General features: G+C 37.9%; 1 long non-coding RNA gene across 1 annotated transcript in view; it reads right to left on the reverse strand.

Moving 5' to 3' along the window:
• LOC107698012 (uncharacterized) overlaps positions 1-7,194 on the reverse strand; it is a 29,163-nt gene extending 21,969 nt beyond the window's left edge. The window contains exon 1 of the long non-coding RNA XR_001635293.1: positions 7,034-7,194. This is a non-coding gene — a long non-coding RNA (uncharacterized LOC107698012). The remainder of the gene's footprint in view (positions 1-7,033) is intronic.
• Positions 7,195-7,581: the final 387 nt, after the last annotated feature.

Genomic DNA, 7,581 nt, shown 5'->3' on the forward strand with positions numbered 1-7,581 from the left:
CCTAGAAAGGGACAGAAACACACAGGTCCCGGGAAACACTGCAACACACAACCACCAGTGCATTAAATACACACATATACACATACACACACATATATATATATATATATATATATATATACACATATAAATGGATCGTACTCACACACCATGGTTCCCATGTCGGAGCCCCGTCCGAAGAAGCCTCTGGTCCGGACCATCAGTAAGGTGGTCACTATGAAGCCATAGAACCAACCAAAAATCATAGGTCCAGCATAGGAGACTGTAATGCAGGAAATTCCCACCTAACCTCGGTCAGGTGGAGATGGTGGTTACAGGGGAATTAGGAAGGGGAAGATAAGGGCAGATGCAAGACCCCCGAAGGAAATGAGTGGATACTGAGGTATCACTCTGATCTGGACAAAAGTGCTGACGCCCTGTCTGGATCACATCCCTTAGGTCTTTTACCTACCTTCCTTTGACCCGCGATACTTCCTACCCCTACCCGCGGGCAGGGGAGGAGCGCGAGCCGTGACACTAGCCTTCTGTGCCCGTCTCCGATCCTCAAACCGAGACGGGCCAGGACCCCTGGGTTGTTCGGGCTCAGACCTGGACCTCCTTTATCCAGGTCTTTCAGCAGGTCAGCCTGATATGCTTGGAACATCACCATCGTGTCAATCAAGCGACAGCCCGACCTGCTGCTGCTGCGTATGCCCTGGCATTAGAGCGAGATATCAAGGAGAGAGTCTTAAAAGAGGACGTCTCACCCATAGCTTGGAATAGATAGCTGGCCAGCTTCTCTCTATAGGGGCATCTTCTTATAACCGCTTTCGCGCATCGCCTCGATGTTGGCATAACTCGTATGCTGGAATCGATGGATGCGTGTGGAAAAAATGGCCTCTTCCATTCCTTCTCAATCTCTGTATGGAAAAAAGGAAGAAACGAGGAAGACTCACCTGAGCTGGAAGGTTATGGCCAGAAAAAATAACATTTATCGAGATGACCTCACGACGTCACTTTCTTCGCCCACTTCACGGCAAGTAAGGCCTCACCGTGGCATGACCAATAACTTTCAAAAGCTCATCATACGCAGAGCAGGAGGATTGGGAAGGCAATCCTGATAAAGGGAGGAAGGCTATTCCAAAGCTTCGGTCCAGCAGTAGCAAAGGCGCGATCACCTCGATTTTTAAGTTTAACTCTAGGAACTATGAGTAGGCCAAAGTCACAAGATCTCATGTTTCTAAAAGGGGTATACAGAAGCAATGACTTGGTTAAGTATTGAGGTGCCACGTTATTGAGGGCTTTATAGACAAATAGTAATATTTTAACTGGTTAACCTGCACCTCGACGTCATCGCACTGAACGCTATTTGTTTGCACGTGTCAATGTTTACGAGTAGATTAAATTAAACGGGACAAAATTTATTTTTACAAACTATATATCATTATAAAGGTCTAAGCCTCAAGCATCGACGATAGATCGCTGTTTTTCAATGGCAAGCTTATAAGGAATGTATTTGCTAAATTTGTTTTACCAGTACACATCAAAGCATAAATAATAAAAATGCAGTATATACCAGATTCATCGTAATAGCGAGTCACAAACGCATCCACTGTTGTAATTCCCAGTTCAGTTAGAAAGGTAAGGGTCCACTGAACAACATCCCATAGAGCACTTTTAGTCCAACGAAATAATAACGTTGTAATATGGATGGTTATTCCTTTGTTTACGTCTCATTTCTTCGGGGAGAGTTATTGTTTGTATCCGTTATGGAATAACTTGCACTCAAAAAAGGTAGCATACAGTGTTACAAACAGAATGAGACCATCCACTAAAAAAGGTCAAAGATACGCGGAATATTGTTTATTTTAATTCTGGCGCTCTCTCGTGACGGCTCATGATGCACGCTGTGACGCACCTGTCATCTGATGGGGGTGTAAGTTAGCGATCGGCTTTTTGCACAAATAATTCTTCTTTTTTTTCCTATCCAACATTTTTCATTTATTTGTGCGTGTATTGTGGGGAATGTGGCTGTATCTGTATGATTACCATTTGTATGACCACACATCAGCGTGTGATTACTGACTGTATGAGCAGCTATCAGTGTGAATGCTGTATGTCTGCTAATCACAGTATGTACTTGACATACAAAGCTAATTCTTTTTTTTTCCTTTTTATTACTCAACTTATTATTGTATTTTTCTAGTGCTCAAATAAATCACTTATACATCTAAGATTCTGTCTATTAATTTTATAATTGAAAAACTATGCAGTGGTATGTATAATGAGTAAAATAATTTGTAGAACCCTTCAATACATTTGGTGGCTATTTTTCCTCAAACAGGGGGAGGGGGACTAGACATAGTCTCTGAAAAATTAGATTCCTGCAACCATTTTTCTTGGTATCTTCTTCCAATTTGAAATATAAACTCATGAGACATGTGACTTTCAACCCATTACTTTTCTGGATTGCTCCAGGATTGATTTAATGTATTTTTATATGAAAAAAATTCAGTGTGGTACAATTTTTTTTCAAGGCACTTCAGTGTCTATAACTTTTTATCTTTTTGATCATTATCAACTCTGGATGATGGTTGGTAAGGCCCAAAGGGTCTTCTTTCCAAAGACACCAAAATTGTCTGTGTAGCACACTGTTGTCAGGAATTGTTACCATTTTACGTTAGGTAGGTAATTTTTAGCTGTGAGTCCCAAAATGGGGGGTGCAGGTTAACAGGTTCAAATCAATCCTATACTTGAGCCAGAGTAGGGACATTAAAATAGGAGTTATATGGTCATATTTTCTAGCGCCTGTGTTCTGAACAAACTGAAGACTGGAAATGGAAACCTGAGAAATACCATAGTACAAGAAGTTGCAATAAATCAAGCGGAGATGTTACAAAAGCATGGATAGCTGTTTCAAGATTTCAAGGAAGCCAAGATAAAAATCAAAAGCACCATTTTCCTTAAGACCAAACATAACAATATCAGATTTGTTTTCATTTAGGTGTAAGAAATTGCTTAAAAACCATAACTTATGTTCGTTTAGGCAATCTAACAGTGGCTGAAGAGAGTATTTATTATTAAGCTGTAAGGGAAGATAGAGCTGGGTATCATTGGCATATAGATGAAAAGAGACATATTTTTCAAAAATAGAAGAAAAGGGAAGCAAATACAGGGAAAACAACACAGGCCCAAGGATTGATCCTTGCGGAACACCACAGCTCAGAGGAATTTTAGTAGAGGAGTAATGCCCCAATCGAACAGTAAAACACCTACTTGACAAATAAGAACAAAACCCCTGTAAAACAGTAACACAAAGTCCTACACAAGAGAGAGCCAGATAACTGGCACCAACTTATTATTTCTAAGAAGTAGAGTTGAAATAAATGAGATCAGCATCCGAGTTGTGTAGCATAGATTCCATGTCTGAGGAATCCCATACCTCATGATATGCTGTAATGAACTTTTCACTGGATCGTGTGGTAAAAAGTATGAGACATGTGCACCATGGGCTAATTTCTTAGAATTTGACCAAGGTATGGTACAGAAAAAAAATACAGGCAGGTGATCAGAGAAGGTTGCATTGCTAATTGTAATGTCCGATATAGATAGTCCATGAGATAAAATCATGGACAAATTATGGCCCTGTAGATGCGTTGGGCCAGTACTCACAGTAAGAGCCATAGTGATTTGTTTCTTTAGCATATACCTTTTTAATTAAAGTTTTAACTGTTATTATATGTTAACTATTTAGTTATTATATGTTTTCTTATTGTGTGCTCCTCATGCAGGCAATGGGAGAAAATTGCATTTTACCAGTACACCCACTGAACAAAGTCAAATGACTCAATAAGATTTAAAAACTCCATGGATAAGGTTTTAGATGCCTAACCCTAATCTTAACCCCAAAAGCAATATATGTTATGTGTATTCCCTATGTGTTGGTGGACTTAGTTATTTCCTGTCTTGCGCCTTGTTTTGTAATTCTTTGAAGTTTTCCTTTTTGATTAGGGTCTGTTACGCAAAGGTAAAAGAGCAGGCAGGGAAGCAGATCTAAGAGCAGAAATACTTTAATAAAGGAACAGGGAAACACTAGAAACAAGTGATAGTATACCACGACTGACAAACCAGGAGTGAAACACAAGCACTATTTATAAACAAGGGAAACAAGCTTAACAAGATAACAAGGGGTCGTGGTTAATGAGAAGCACCTGAGGCACATGGCACAAGACAGGAAATAACAAAAGTCCACCAACACATAGGGAATTCATGTAACATAGTATTTTATCATGAGCAGTAACAAGATCCCCCACAAATACAGCAAAGTGGTTAAATGCTCACTTCTGGAGCTATGTTTAAGGTCAACACCAATAAGGACTGCACACTACATGCCTATAAAATACAATGTATGCCTGCCTTAGTCTGACATTTGATGACTGCAGCGCCACGCAGCACGTTCTCAATCAAGAATCCTGCTGAAGATACCCATGAGTCTACTGGTCTGGAAATGAATAATTCAGATAACTTTGCAAACCACTTTGACAGATTCAGAGAAACAGAACTTATCAAATGATTCATAAACTGGGTATCACTATGACTAATCAGCAAAGATTTTATGTCTGTTATTTTTTAGCACTTCTCGCAAATGTAAAAAAAAAAGGCTGCAGTAAAAGTATCAATCTTTTGCCATTAGATTTGCATTTGTATATAAAACATTTAAATATAAGGCTGTTTTTTGTCTTTATTTTTTTCAGCAATTTCAAAATAATTTTTTTTGTACGAGTTGAAACCAGCAGAACTGGTTTTCTTGGCTATCTATCAATAGGGATTCACAGATACCACTTTTTTCAGAACGAGTTCGATACAGATACCTGTATTTTCACAGCATTTGTAATTAAAAAAAAAAATATTGGGTAAAGAAACAAAATAATAATAAGAATAAGAATAAGAATAAGAATAAGAATCATATTAGTTGGCAGATATTTCCTTTAGTTATTTCCACACTTAATTTTACCTGTTAAAATGTATTGTATAAGCTTTTCTTACTTTCACTGTTCATTTTAATGGCACATTAGAGCTGCTCCATTGCAGCAGCAGCTCAGTACTGTAATCACAAGATGTTTTCCTAGAATAATGCAGGGAACAGCTCATTATACATTGTACGAGTACGTGCGTACTATTTTGGTGATGCAATTTGCATCACACACACTGTATGCGGACCCTCGCATGGAGGGTAAAAACCAAAGTATACTTTGGCCTTTAAAGCAAGCTAAACATGCGCAGCGCGCACACGTTTGTATTGATACAGAATGAGAGAGACACTTATAGCCTAGCGCTTTTCACACAGTCTGTTAGTTTCAGTTTTGCTTTAAATAAAGTTGTGTATGCTTGACGTTTAAAATAAATGTTTATAGAGAATGCCACTATAATTTGTTTTATATTTTCCATTTCGTTTTAATCGAAATGCATGCGCTAATGGAGCGAACAGCAATCAAGATCATGCAACAGAAGTGCGCGTTCTCTGATTCTCTCTCTCTTTACCATCAAATAACTGTAGTAACTTGTGCTTTATTTGACTTACTTGCTTTTAACATTGCTTTTAACTACAAATATTCTAGTAATGTCTGTGAGATATTCACTCGACAAACTCGAGCATCTCTGCCGGCACCCACTCAATCGACTCAGCGCACTCTGCTTAGCTCGCGCACATCCGCTATACAGGCGTGGATATTGAATGTCTAACATTAATTACTTACATGTACTTCATAGACATCCTTAATCTCTAATAACGCCATTCTACTCTCTGTTCTGTTGTCGGTGTTTCTTTTTCTGGACACAGCTCTATTCACATGCTGTGTGGTATCGGATTTAGGTACCGGGTCATTTTTACGAGTACAGGAGCGCAGTACCGGTGCATCCCTATCTATCAAAACATTTCCGTAAGAGGAGTTAACAACCCCTTAGGCCAGGGGTGTCAAACTCAGTTCCTGGAAGGCCACAGCCCTGCAGAGTTTAGCTTCAACCCTAATTAAACACACCTGATCCAGCTAATCAAGTACTTCAGGCTTATTTGAAAACTACATGGTATATGTCTTGCACCAGGGAGTTTTGGAACAAAACTCTGCAGGGCTGCGGCCCTCCAGGAACTGAGTTTGACACCCCTGCCTTAGGCTAATAAATCCTGATTACATGTGCATTACTCTCTGTGGCTGTATAACACAACTTCTTTTCTGAGATCTTTATGTTATATTCTCAATGAATGCTGTTTACACCTGTTCCTCTGCTGCTCTTAATGCATTATATTGTCTACCCACTTGACCTTTCCAACATATTATTAATCTGTATATTAAAACACAGAATTGTAAAACATTGTACAACTTTCTTAAATTGAACACCATAAATTACACAAGTATTAGAACTAGCTTAAACAGATGTGCTTTGTTGGCACATAAATGATTATTACGAAATAAAACCTTCTGTACTTCTTATGAAAGAGAAAGAGTTGAGTGTAATAATAATAATAATAATAATAAACAACAACAACAACAACAATCATCATTTAAGGGAGAATATTTTAAACCTCCTATAAAAATTTGCAAAAGATAAACACATCTCTGTATATCTACAATAATGTAAATATAATTTTACCGATTTAATAATAAGTCTCAAAAGAAAAACAATTAAAAAAATTAATCTGTAGAATAAAACTTATCCTTAAAATCCATATCCAAAATTACTGTAAAACCTCAGTAGTTTATATCATGCACTATTTTCACATATAGTTTAACTGCTGTAATTAATTACATTAGCGTGGCTGTTTTACAACAATTAAACTGTCAAAATATTGTATGGCGTAAACTACTGGAATGTAACAGTAATTTGTATTTAATATAGATATGGATTTAATGATGAAGACCTTAAACAGTTTTATCCAACCAATGTTATAACTAACATGCTATTCCCTCACTAGGGAATTAAAAACACTCCTCCTGTGGGCCCATCACTCATACTTTACTCTTTTTACCCCCACCAGATAAAGCTATAATTTACCCACCTTATGTGTTGGTTCATCAGAGGCTACAATGAAGAAGCTGTCTGGGGTTGGGCCTGTATGAGGAATGGAGACCAGAAGTTGAGATGTTCAAAAAACTGATAAAGTGTTACTGAATTCAAGTTGTGCGATTTCAATTGATGAAGTGATCATCAAAAGTTGCCTCGGTTTCAGACAACAAAACTGAATACAGGTTCAAACACATCAGTAATTATAGTCAGATAAGCACATCACTTGACGTCATTTCTACAGGTACTATGATTCTGATAGGTGAAAGTTCCCAAACATGTTATTCTTGTACTCCCTGGCACTGCACATTTAGGATCTCTCCATATTTGCACATCTGAATTAAATTATCAGTTGATTAGCAGACTAATTCATGACTTCAGCTAGATCTGAACTGTCAAATAAGAGGCATAAAAAATGTTGTGACCTATTGTACGACTTGGTCAGTAGGCACACAATGTTTAACAAAGGAGGTCTCCAAGCCAGTCCACTTTCCAACCCTAAACAAACACACTTAAAAAAAAAAAAAGTCAAGTAGTTTTATT

The sequence above is a fragment of the Sinocyclocheilus anshuiensis genome, unplaced genomic scaffold (assembly GCF_001515605.1).
Source record: "Sinocyclocheilus anshuiensis isolate Anshui unplaced genomic scaffold, SAMN03320099.WGS_v1.1 scaffold2400, whole genome shotgun sequence".
NCBI classification, from domain to species: domain Eukaryota; kingdom Metazoa; phylum Chordata; class Actinopteri; order Cypriniformes; family Cyprinidae; genus Sinocyclocheilus; species Sinocyclocheilus anshuiensis.